The sequence below is a fragment of the Aspergillus neoniger genome, assembly GCF_003184625.1.
Source record: "Aspergillus neoniger CBS 115656 unplaced genomic scaffold BO87scaffold_36, whole genome shotgun sequence".
Classification (NCBI taxonomy): Eukaryota; Fungi; Ascomycota; class Eurotiomycetes; order Eurotiales; family Aspergillaceae; genus Aspergillus; species Aspergillus neoniger.
This window is the reverse complement of record NW_020291164.1, coordinates 294,257-309,628: the sequence shown is the minus strand read 5'-3', so window position 1 is coordinate 309,628 and position 15,372 is coordinate 294,257.

Genomic DNA, 15,372 nt, shown 5'->3' with positions numbered 1-15,372 from the left:
TTTTAATAATTATAGAATATTCTAAGACTTAGTAATCTATAAAATTATTGAAATTTTTGAGCTCTGTATATTACTCTGCTAAAATTTATATAATTATTAATATTTTTTTATTACAAATATTATAATTATGATTGTAAAAAAATAAAATTTTAGAAGAATAAACTATAAAATACTATATTTTATTAATTTATTTAAAAAGATTTATTACATATCTTATTAACAGTATTAGTTTTTACTTATATAAATTTGAAGAAATTATAATATATTAATACAGATTGTTAGGGGTCGCCCCTTGGTTCCAAGAGTACGTCGCCTGTTGGACAAGAAGGAATAGCTGGTGTTTAAATATATTAATTAATCAGCAAGCAATAATAAAATTAAATAACTAAATTCTTTAATAAAGACTTATTTTATATTATTATCCCTCTTCTTGGTACAGTGTTGGGTCAGGATACTAATATATTTATAAATTAAAAAACTTAGAATTTAAATCTCTGATTAATTTATTCTGCTACTATTCTTATATTTTATTTTTATTTCTATGATTTCTTTATCTGTGCTTTTATTATTATTATAATTCTAGTTTTTTTATTTTTTATCTGTGGTTTTTTAAATATTATATTCTACTTAATTCTTCTCTACTCTGTATGAATACTTAGTTTTTATAAGAAATCTTTTCTTTTTATAATTTTTTTATTACTTATTTAATACAGCTTTTATTATTATTTTTGTAAGATCTTGTTCTCTAGTATAAGCTTATATTATTAATTTTCTAGTTATATAACTAGTCTGGATTTTTATAAAAAAAAGATTTTCTTTCTTTCTTTTTTTTTATTAGTAAAAAAAGATGTTACATATCCTGGCTGTGTATTAGACTAGTTAAAATTAAAAATAAATATATATAAAGATATAGACCGGCTGAGATTAAAGACAGATATATATAAAAATATAGATTTATTAATATTTAAACTTAGTAAAAACAAGAAGAATAAATTTTTATTTTTTTATTTTCCAGCAGTTGGCTCTGGTATTATATAATATATAAATTATATTAATTCTAATATTCTAGCTTGTTTTATTATCTTTTTTGATTTATTTTATCTCATTTTTTATTATAATTATATTACTCGCGAGTCCTTTTTGCCTGTATAATAAAATAAAAAATATCTTTTTTTTACTTCTCTTAAGGTCTGCGGTATTACTTTATTTAAATCTAGTAAATAAAAATTATATTTTTTTTATTATTTTTATTATTTTTATTTTTTTTATTTTTATTTTTTTTATTTTTTCATTTTTTTTATTTTTCTTCTCAGATTATATTTACTTGTTTTAGTGTTTTTCTTTTCTATAGAATATATAAGAAAATTCTTTTTTTTATATTAATTAGTCTATTTTCCCTGTCTCTTTTTTCTTCTATATTTTTTAGTTTATTATTATTTTATTTATTAATTACTATCCTGCTTGCCCTGTGCTGTCTTTCATTTTAGTTTATTATATAATTTTCTGTATTTTATTATTATATCTACTATCTAGTTTATTAATTAATCTGCTACTTATTATTCCAGTTATTATTTTATTTATTAAGATTTATTAAATCTTGAGAGATACTGGTTTTTTTATTAATTTAATTAAGAATAGCCTGTGTGAAATAATATCAATAAATTTTTATAATTTTTATAATTTTTATAATGTTTATAATTATTATAATTTTTTTAAAATAAAATATAATATTATAAGAGCTTATGTCGCCCCCGCTTTAATAAAAATAAAATATATTAATTATATCTGCTATTTATTTAACTGGATTAAATTAAATTTTATAAATAATAATAAATATCTAGTCTACTAGAAATCTTTAAAGTCTGATAGTAATACTAAAAATTCTTAAATTATTCTAGATATTAAAAACCATATTAAGAACCTTTATATAATCTTCTAGATAATAAATATTTTAATTTTCAGGTATATTAGACTATGCTGATTTCTAGTTAAATAAATATATATAATAATTTAATATAGCTCTTCATGGTAATAATAACTGATTATATAATTTTTTTATATATTATAATTTTCTCATTGTTGGAACATAAAAATAATATTAAAATAGTTTATTATATTTCTTTTATTTTATATTTAATTTAATAAGAATTTTTCTCAGTTCTAATAAGAGTGTGCTGGTTTTAATTATAATCTTTTTTAAAAATTCTTTCAGATATAAATAATTGTAATATCTTAGAGAATCTTAATTGATTTTTAAATATTTTATATATAATCTATTTATTTAATAATAAAATCTTTATTTTTATTTCTTCAGCTGCTAAGCTTTTTGTAGAATAATTTCTATTGAATATTTTTCTTTCTTATTAATATAAATAATCAGAGATTGCTAATTATCTTTTTATTTAAATAAAAATTAATCTATAGCTACTGGCTGTAATAGATTTATATAAAATATATTATAAATTCTAGTAGATATATTAAGATAGATAAAATAAGTTTTTAATATTTTAATAATTTAATATTTAATATTCTTCCAGTCCAGCCTTTTATTTAATTAATATTAATATGCCTCGGGTTTAACCAGACTATGTTTTTAATCTAATATATTAAAATAAATACTTATAATTTATTTATTCATTTTTTTATCTTTTATTAAATATATATTAGTAATATTTTAGTCCAGTTACTAGTTTTCTTAGTAGTACGGGTAATAAATATACTTTCTAATTTATATTAAATTTTAGAAAATCTTAATATTTAAAATAAGTTAATTTTTAGTAAAATTAAAAGAAAATAATTTATATTTATAATTTAAAAAGAACAGGAATATATTAATTAATAATAGAATTTAAATATTAATAACTAGTTTAGTAAATAGGAAGAGCTAGCTCTAATTATTTTTAATTATATTAGATATAAATTTATAAATGAATTTATAATATTATTTATTTTTTAAGTAGTCCTATCCGTCTGGAAGTAATATATTATTATATATAATTATTTAAGATTATTTATATTAGATCTGTAACTACTATCTTCTTTATAACTATTAATATTTTATTCCATAAATTAATTAATAATAATTAAATATTAATATAATCTCTGCTCTCTGGAAGCCTGGTAATATAATTTATATTAATATTTAATATACATATTCAGAGACTAGAAATAATTTTAATAATTAATATTTTTTCTTATATTAAACTTTTACTTTTCTATAAATATTATAATTTTCTATAAATCTTTATATATCTTATGCTATATTAAACTAGAAATATTTTTAATTTATTATTAAATATATTTATTTTTATTCTGGATACCCAGTCAGTAATAAGATATAAATTTTCTATATTAATTTTATTTATAAGAATTTATAATCAAGAACTTATTTTTATTTTTTAAAGATTATAGTTTTTTATAAGTTTATAATATACTCTGTAATAAAAATTTCTATATTTCTTTAATTATTTATTTAATTTTTTAATATTAATTATTTTATTTTTTAATTTTTTCTATAGTGATATTATATCAGCAAGTATAAGAATTAATTTTAAAAATTTAATTTAAATAATTCCATGATATTTATCTAGTTAGAAAAACTGGAAGATTTATATTATAATTTATTTATTTTAATAATCAGATATGTCCTGGTTCTTTTAAAAAAATATTAATTTTATTCTTTATACTTTTTTAATAAATAAAAAAATTAAATTTATTAAGAAAAAATTCTATCAGATATGATTCTTTAATAATTTTTTTAGTATATAAAAGTACTTCAGATTCTTATAGTTTATAGTTACTTTAAATTTAAAAATAAAATATAATTTAATATTCTTAACCTTCTTATATTTAATAACAGCTAGTAGTTTTTTATTATAGATTTTATAATTATACTTTACTAGTGCTAATTATTTTGAAAATAAATATAAAAAGATAATTTTTTTATTATATTAAAATAAATATTTTTTTAAATTATAGCCTGAGGAGTCTGTTTTCAGAATTATTTATTTATTAAAATTAGAAAATAAGTATTGATTCTATATAAAATATTTTTTTAATATAAGAAACTTTTTTAGTACTTTATAATTTATTAGAACTGGATATTCTTCTTAATAAAATTATAAGAAAACTTAAGTAATCCTAAAACATTTAATATAAATTAATAATGAAAATTAATAAATTTAATAAATTTATATGTTTTTTTAATTATTGTGGGATTTTCTTATTCTTAAACTATATAAATTTTGAAATTCATAATTATTTTTTATTTTATTTTGATAATAAATTTAAAATATTTAATTTGCTTCAGCTTAATCTTATACTTATTAATATTAAAATATAATATAATTTTTTATAACTTAGTCAAGATCTTTTAGATATATTTTTAGTATTACTAAAGAATCTTAATTAAAAAATTAAGTATATTAATAATTTGGAAAGATAGAATAGAATCTATTTAAGTACTTTTATAAAATTTAATTAATATATTTCTGAAAAATACTGGAAGTATTTATAAGTTTAAATAATATAATTAATTATTTATAGAATTTATATTAGACATAGAAAATTATTATTTACTTCTATTTTTTAGTAATATATATCTTGTAAAGATCTGTAAATATATTATATTTATTAAAATATTTAACTTTTTAATCTGATTTAATATCTTGTAGATTAAAGATAATAAATATTAATTTCTTTTAATAATAATGTTTAATTTATAATAATTAACATAGAAATAGAAGCCTCCCCCTGGTTTTTGAATAAAAACAATTAAGATTATAATTAATAATTTATTTATTTAAATAAATCTTTTATTTAATAATTCAGTGAGCTTCTTCTATAATATTATAAGTTTTTTTTAATATATTATATCAAGATTTTCATATAGACTGAAGAGTTTTTTTATTTTTCCTTATTTTAATTTATAATTAATGCCTGGTTCATAAAATCAAAATAAGATTTTTATATTTTTTAATTTTAAATCATTTTAAAAACTGCTAGTACTATTTCGGTAATTTATTCTTTAAATTTAATTTAAATCTAGAATATAAAATCTTTTTTATATATTTTAAAAATACAGTAAATATTTTTATTTTTCTTATAAAATTCTTTTTTTATTATATTTAGAAGACTGTAGCTAATACTTAAATTAAAATATATCTAAAATATAATATTTAAATTATCTTAATCTAGATTTAAATAGTTTATCAATAAATCTGGTTCTAGTTTAATTTAATTTTTTATTATAATATTTCAGCCAAGAAAAGTCCAGGATAATATTATATTTCAAATTATAATTAAATATATATATATAAAATCCAGTCTCAGTATAAGTACTGATATTTAAGTATATTTAAATAACATAATTAATAATTTTTTTTTCTAATTTTAATTACTAGTATTAGAGTAATGGAGACCAGATCTAAGCTATATTTTTTATATATTTTAAATTAATAATACTATATATAAAATATTCTGTATTAAGTATGGCACGGGTATTAATTGTTTAATTAATAATCATTATTAAAAATAGTTATTTAAAATTTATATATTTCTTTTTAAGAGTTTTTTATTTAAAATAAATCTTTCTATTTAAAGGCCTTTGTCTATGACTTTATATAATAATTTTTTTCTTTTAATTTTTATTTTATTTATTATTTATAATCTTTTTTGTGATCTACAGAAGCTACTTAAACTAAAAATTAAAATACTAGTTTTTAATAATAATTTTCAATTGAATATATATTCTTTTTATAGTAGAAGCAGAGGTTTACTTTTCTTTTTTATTATAATTTTTCCATTAAAATTTACTAAGTAAAACAAGAATTATATTGATTTAAATTCTTAAATTAAATTATATATTTTTATTTTTTATTATTTATTATTAAGATAATATATTTCTTGTTTATAGTATTTTTTATATTATCTATAGGATTTACGCGAAGATTCTAGATCCAGATATATTATTAATAAGTTCAATATTTTATTTTAATTATTATTTATCTTATATTATAATTATATTATTAAAGTTATTTATAGTATTCTTTATGTTAGAAACCTTTTTCTAGGCTGATAATAATTTATAATAATATATAATTAATTGAATTTTTTAATATTATAATTTTAAAAATATTTTTTTATATTATACTACTAGCTTAAGTTAAAATAATATTAAAATTTTCTAGAAGATTCTTAAAATTCCTGCTGTTCTGTTAGAGGAAATATAAATTTTTTAAAATTTTTGTTTTTTAATTTTTATTATTTTTATTTTTATAGACTTTATTTAGTTCTTTTATTATTTTTTTAGAAGTGGCTGTGCTGTCTATATTTTAATATTATAATAAAAATTTTTTTATATTATTTTCTAATTATTTGAATATATAGATTATTTAAAATATATTATTAGGGTACATAGCTGAGTCTATAAAAATTTAAATTATAAATATATTTTAAATCCTAGATAATCTTGTTTATCCTACTTATAAAATAATTTAATTTTAAAATATAGAAGTCTTAGTTATAGAATTATATATTAAAAAAATAATAGGATTATAAAATATATTTTCTGTAATCTGTATATTAATAATATTTTATAATTTATTAATATATTAATTTAACTGTTTATATTTATTTTACTGAGCTTAGTAGTAATTCTATTATTTTATTACTTATCATTCTGCTCTTTTTAATCTGCTTATAAAATTAATAAAAAATTATAATCATATTATATTATCTATTATTTTATTATTTTATCTTATTCTGTTTTATTTTATTAGTTATACAGTCAGACTCTATTCTGTAGATTATCTAGAAGAGTTATTTCTAATATTAAGAACTATCTTTTGATTCTAAGAGTATATTATTTATTAAATAAAAAGAAATAATTAATATTTAAATAGAGGTCTCAGGGTGTCTGAGATTTTATATATATTGTTTAATCAGCAGGCAGTAATAAGACTAGATAGTTAAGTCCTCTAGTAGGGACTTATCCCATAACACAGATACAGATATCGGATTTTTTTCTAAATTTAAATCATTTTTTTAAAAATATGATTTTATATAAAAGACTTTCTGGATTAACCAGATTATAGACTTTATAATTTAATTTCATTCTTTTATAATTTGATAATAAAAAATTTATATTTATAAATAACAGCCTGGAAGTCAGTAGCATAAAAATATTTTAAAATCTAATATATATAAAATGTATATTTAACATTATTTTTACTAAAATTAATATATCATTAATGTAAATAATAATAAACTTATTTAAAAAAATTATAAAAAGAATTCTATTAATAAGCTGTTCGAAGACCACCAGATTATTAATAGAATTAAATAATAATATATAATTTTTTAAATTCTATAATAAATATAAAATATTATCAGATTTTTCAAAACAGGATTTATATAGAACTAATAAAATTCCTAATAAATATTAAATTTAATGAAAATATTAGTATTTTTCAGCTGGTCTATTATCTTATTAATTAAGAAAATTAAATAAAAATTCTTATAAATTACCATATTTAATTTTTAATAATATATATAAAAATATAATCCTCCTCCGGGCTTCTATACTATGGAAATAAAAAATAAATAATATTATATAAGAAAAATATAATTTTTTTTATATTTTTAATAATATATTTTTAAGCTATCTCAAGTTCTTTTATAATTATTTTATATAGATGAACTACTTCTAAAAAATTCTTTTTTTTAATTTTATTTGATAATGATGAGGGCGAGACGGTAAAAAAATATTAATTAAATTATAAAAATATTTAAATAAATTTTAATTTATTTCTTTTTCATTAACTTAAAATCTTGATTTTTTAAGATTTTATTTATCTAAGATTACTTTTCTTAATTATATTAACAAATATAATGAATATCTCAGATTTCTAATTTTTTATAATAACTTTAATTAATATTATTTTAATTTTATGTCAAGTACTCTTATTATAAGACTTCAGAAATAATATAAACTATTAATACTAGAAATTTTATTTATTAAAATTATAATCTATTATAATTAAAATCTTTTATATCAAGCTTTAGTAGATTTATGATAATATAAATTTATATTTAAAAATTAATATGAAAATAATAGCTTTAATATCTCAAAATATTTATTTTAATAAATCATATTTTACTAATAACTTCAGTCTATAGATTATTATTTTAAAATAGTTTAAAAAATATAATATAATAAGCCTGCTCTTATTTAACCTTACAATAAAAATTAATTAAAGTAAATGAATTAATAATATTAATACTCTAATAAAATCTTGTATTTTAAAAATTATAATTTTTTATAACATAATATTATACTAATTAAAATCAAGAATTAGGAAGAGTATATTACCAAATTATTATTTATCAATGACAAAATTAATATAAATAGCATGTATCAAGGACATAATTTTTTTTATTAAATTCCATTATAATATATTTAATTTATTAAAAAAATTATTTTATTTTAGAATTAGTATACTAGCTTAACTATAAAATCAGTATTTATATATAAATATATCTATTTTAGTATCTACTAAAATATAGACAGATATTACTAATTTATTTTTTAATATTAACATATTTATTATAAAGTTTTTATTTTTTTATTTTAATAGAGTCCGCAAGTCCAGTATATTTAAATAAATTTTTATTCTATTTAAAAAGAAGACTTCTAAATATTATCTTTTATTTATTTTTTATAACTTCCAGCTCCTTGATCTGTTGTATCTTTTTTTAAATAATTTTTTAAATATTATATAAATATAATTTTAGGCTCCAGGCTTAAGACATAATAATTTGAAAATTTCAATATCAATGGAATTAGAAATAGTAAAAGCAATAGTACCTAAAATTATTAATAATATATAAAGAAATAAACTAGTTTTTTTAAATTATTTTATTATTTAATCAATAAAATCTGAAGCACTAGTATAATTCTTAATAAAATAAAAAAAATATATTTTATTATTTATAAACTGGGTAATAATTGTCTTTTTTAATTTTAAAAATAATTATTAATATAAATTATTTTTTAATAACTTGTAATAATACTAACCTCTATTACCAGATATTAGAATATAAAAATAAAGCTATAAAACTTCTTTCTAGATATTAATTTTAATCTTTAGTATTAATGTTAAGTATTAAAAATTTTATTTAAATTATTAAAAATTATCTTTAAATACTTTAGTATATTAATAATATTTTTATAAAAATCAGTTACTTTAACATAAAATTAGAAAATTAGATATTTTTAAATATCTTCTTTATAATAGCTGTTTATATATATATATATATATATATATATATATATATTAAACAATTAAAATAATTAAGTAATTCATATTAATTTTTAATTTTTATTATACTATAATTAATTGATTTTTAAAGATTAGTTTTTTTTATTACTGAACACGAGGGAATCAGAGATTTTTTAAGATTTTTTAGATTTGAAAACCTTAATTTTTTAATTTATTAAGAATTATATAATATACTATTAACACTGTATATATTATATTTTTTAATTATGTTTTTCTGTGTCTGGATAAGGATATTATATTTATTAATGATAATATTTAATTTTACTTCTATTTTATTCATGAGATTAAGAACTAGATTAAAAATCTTTTTAAAATTTTTTTATATATCTTACTGAATTCTTTCTAGATAATCTTTTTATAATTGTTATTTTCTTTATTAAATAGAATGATTAATTATTATTTTGGATTCTTTTTATAAAGTAGAGCTAACCTGGCTTTTTTTAATTATTATAATTTAAAAGAATTAATAATTAATCATCTTTTTTAGAGATTTAATTCAGACTGATCTATTTTAATTATTTTAATCTTATTAAATATATATTAGATAAATACTGGTAGTTCTACTAGATAACTAATTACTTATAATATTAATTTAAAAAATAATAATTAACTTATTAAATTAATTAACTACAATATTTAATATTATATAGAAATTAATTAAATAATTTTCTTTAATATATCTAAATTAAGTTATCGAACATGAGAGAAGAAAGAAAAGAAATATAAAAATATATATAAATGGGAAAAAAAGTAAATAAGATGAATTAAATAGAATAAATAAACAAGATCACGTGTAATTTTAAACTAGGTGAAAACTATATTACATGCCTCGGTCATGTCACTCGCCATCACATTATTAATATAAAAAAATCATTTTTCTAGATAATTTTTCTCTAGAATCTTATTTATCTAATATATACAATATTTACTAAAATAATAATCCAGTAATAAATATTAATAATAAATAATTATTTAATTAATTTATATTAATATTTCAGAAAGTTACTTCTTTTAATTATTTATAATGTTTAATATCAGATATAGCATTATTTATTCAAAAAATATTTTATTATATTTTAACTTATCTCTAAGATTTTATTTCTGTTTTCAGGATCTTGTATTATTTAAATTATTATAGCTCTTCTAAAATAATATTTTAATATTTTACTATTTTATTATAAATGTTTTATACTATTTTAATATTTAATTCTTAATAATTTATAAATAAGTTATGAAGGTATTGGATTTATTTAATTCTTTAAAATCTATTCTAATACTTGAATATATAGATAATTTTATTACTTATCTTCTATATATAATTTTAAAAATTTAATATATTATTAATAAATATATTATATAAAATTATATACTGACTACTAGTTTTTTTATTTTATATTTTAATAACATTAGTTTATATTTTTAAAGGTTTTCAAAATTCTTTACTAGAAAAGAACATTATAATATTTTAATTAAATGAAAATAAATTATCTATTAATAAATATTTTATTATTATATTATTCTCATTGAAAAAAAACAGGAAATAAAGATAGAGGATAATATTTATTATTTTTGAATTATTTTAAATAAACTAATAAATATTTTATATAAAATATTTTCTTATATAAATTATATAAATATAGTATTTAATAATATTTTTTATTATAATATTTCTTTCTTATTACTGGTCTAGCTGGTAGTCTTATTATATATAAAAATTTTATCTTCTTTTTTTTTCTAAGATTTTTCCTGTAGTAAGAGACTGGTGAAAATTTTTATAAATATAAGTAATAAAGATATTATATATTTATAATAAACTGACCAAGTCACGCCAATTAAATCTCTAATAATATTAAAAAGTAAACTAATAATATTTTTATTTATTATATCTATCTCTATGTTATACATATATTTACAAACAATAAAATGAAAGCTTATATTAATTTCTAGACAATATATATCTAACTAGCTTAATATAATATATATTAAAAGTAATAAATAATATTAGTCTAATCTAATTAATTTCTATAAAAGTCTTAATTCCAGCTAAGCCAGAATCTCTGGTAGAGAATTTAAAATTATATATATAAAATTTTTTAATATAATAATTTATTATGTTAATATAGAAACCAGAATCGAATTAATCCGATTAATATAAGTATTATTATTTATAAGAATTCTAAAATTTTAAATTACAAGATTACAGCTAGAAGAATCCTTCTAAATAATAATATATTTATTATGATATATAATATAAAAAATAAAAAAAAAATTATATATATATAAATACCCTCTTAAAATTTTAAAAAATAAGTATTATTTAATATTACAAATACACCATAGCCCTTATGGATAGAAATATTAATATAAATAAAAATATAATTCTTTAATATATTAATACAAAGTAACTAAATATTTATTTATTCTTAATATCTACTAATAAGCTTATATTTTAATAAATATTATAATTTATAACCAGAATCAGTACATCCTATAATATTATAAATATTGAAATTATAAATATATATGTTAATATAAATATATATGTTAATACTGCTGTAAGTACTCAGTTTATATATATTATAGAAAGGGTAATAAAAATATTAATTATTTTTTATGGAAATATTATTAATAAAAGTTATATATATTATATTATTTACAATAAAAATTATTATATTATTAACTATACCTGCAAATATAGAAAGATATATTTAAAAATAATATAATGATAATATTAAAGTATATTCTCTGATTTTCCATGAATTTCCTAGTCAGACATTATACATAAAAAAGTCTTCTGATAAGTTATCTGATACTACTATAACAGAAATAAAATATATAATCATTATCTTATATAGCTAAGAACTTAGCTAAGTTTATTATAAGATAGTTTTATTTAAAGACTAAGTAGAAGATTATAATTATTTAAAATAAAAGCTATTATAACAAGAACTGTAAAATTCTATAGAAATTATTTTTTTATTAAATTATAAAATACCAAATTGAGCCAGTCTCAAGATTTTAAGATATTAATTTATAAAGAAATCCTACTGTAAGGCACCTGTCTTTATTATCAAATTTAAGAATAATATAATAATAAACATAGACAGTAGCAAGTCTTTTTTTATAGAAAATTCTTAATTATTTAGATTAATAAAATTAAATTAATAAACTATTATTAAAGTAGTGAATAAACTAATTCTGGTAATTACAAAGATAAGAATTCTTTATCTTAACTTTAATACTAGAAATACTAATAATACTAATAATATATTGTATCTTAATATATTATAATTTAATTGTTAGAAAGGTCTCCTGTTTATAATAGATTTTTTAATATAAAACATAAAATCTTAATATAATAACTGTCTAGGTGCTATACTTAAATTATTATATATTATAAATAATTATATATATACATCTTACACAGCTGTTTTCATGTAGTTATATTTTATTTAGAAAAATATATTTGAAAAGAAATTATCCTAGGTCGATTTTTTATTAATAAAAAGAATTAGTTTAAAAATTTAATTTATCTAATATTATTTTTTTATATTTTAATACTCTAATTTTTTAGGGCCTTGCTGAGAATAGAATTATAGATATATAATATTTATAATCCTGAGTTATAGAAAGATACTTTAATATTAAAAATTCTTTATAAAATTATAAGTATTATGATAAGTATACAATTATCAGTAATTTTAATAAGCTGTACTAAAATATGACTATTAAATTTTTAAATCAAAGATTAATATTAATTAAGTTAATTATTAAAATTAGCCTGGAGCTGTTGCTCTCTGAAAAAATAATTATAAAATTATTATTATTCTTATATAAATTATTTTAGAATTTATAGACTAGCTGATTAGTTACTAATCTTATAAAAATGAATAATAAGATATTAATTATAAATTAATATTAATCTAATTTAATCTCTGACCTACTTAAATATTTATATTAAAATAATAAAAATAAATATTCATAGAAATAGCTGGTAAAATAATTTTAGATAAATTATATAAAAAATGTTGTTTAAGATATATTAATAAAATTAAGTAAAGAAAGAGATAAAACAGATGAAAATAATATAAATATATATATTTAAAAAAAATAAAAATAATTTTAAATAACCTGATATTTAATAAAATAACTGTTAAAATATTAAGAATTATATATTATAAATAAATTAAAAAAAATAAGTATATATAAAAATTCTAGTAATGAGTAAGATAACTTATAAGATTCTTAAATTTTATATTTTATATTTATTTTCTAAGATCTCAGTTATATATTAAATAATATTTTAATTAATAACTTATAGATGAAAACCAGCCTGTTTTAAAAATATATTTTTTTAAATTTAATATTACTGATCTGTAAAATATTATAAAATATTATTATTTAATATTATTATATATATTAAAAATTATTTTATAAGATATTTAGTTCACACAGCATCCCAAACCTTATTTTATAATAAATATTATTTTAGATTAGATAAATATTACTAAAAATATCTAGTATATATCTAGTTATAAATATTACTTTATATATTCTTAAATTTTAATTAAAGTTATTTTATAAAAGTTGAAAAAGAAAAACTTTATATATTTAAAAACTTATTATTTTATAATCTTATCAAATATAATTTATAAAGTCCTTGAATTATTATTATATATTTTAATTATCTCATTAAATATTATAAGCTTCTATTATAAAGATATATAAAAATTAATAAAAAATAATTTTATAAGTATATATTATATTTTTTTGTTAGCGAAGATCTATACGGATCAATAAAATAATTATTTTATTATAATAGTTTTAATTCTGAATATATTTGGAGCTTATAATAATATTTTATATTTATATTTATTATATAATTTTCAGAAGTAGCAGATATTTTTCATATTTATTGATGAAATTTTTAAAGCTTTTTTAATTAATATATAATTATTGTTATACTGGAGAGTATTTCTGAGAAATATTAGATCATATTTGTAAAGCCTTTTATTATTTTTTATATTTTATTTGCTTTGAAATACCAATCTGCTCAGTCGTAATAATAAAAATTCTTTTTTAATTATATATATAAATAATATTTATATTCTTACTTAAAGTTTTACTAGAGCTATATAAGTAGGGTTAATATACTTAAAATAATAATAATAATTAAATCTTTTTAGAATTATTATCTCTGTAAAGACATATCTATAAAAGACTTTTAAATATTGAAAATTTTAAAAAATTATATTTAACTATTTTTTTATTACTTATCTTACCTTTCAGTATTTCTTGATATTATATAGCTATAATATTATAAAAATTTATTTAAAAAAATATATAATTTCAAATAATTAAATTAATTATATTCAAGAATTTATATGTATAAGTAAATATTTTATTAAAAAATATTATCAACTTCAAATATTATTAAAAGAATAATAATAAATATAGATCTCTAAAGAGTATTTTTCTAGATTTTCTAGATATTATATTTATATTTATAAAAAATCTTTTAAAAATTAGAACTATTATATTAATTAATTAATTTATTTTTTTATATACACTTATATCAGCTGTGCAGCCGAGTCATAAATAATATTAATCTAGTAACTAGACATTGCACTACCAGGATAGCAGAAAGATTCCTTCTATCCAGAACCATACAATATCTATATATATAAAATACTTATAATATTCTAAATCTCTTTTTACTTATTATATTACTTTATCTATGTAAATTAGGAAAGACTCTAATTTATATAAAAGTATATTATATTTATCTGAAATCCTGTTTACTAGATATATTTATTACCAGAAAAATATAAAACCTATTCAGCTGTATTAATTATTTCTAAATAAATATTTTTACTACAATACTCTCCTGCATGACTGTCTGATTCCCGATCCCTCGCCTAGCACCCCTGCAAAAGCACGCCCACGAGGCTTTCTAGGGGCCAAAATCCTTGAAAGATTACATTTAACTGCTTATTAAGACCATTTATATTACTTTTCTAATATTTTATAA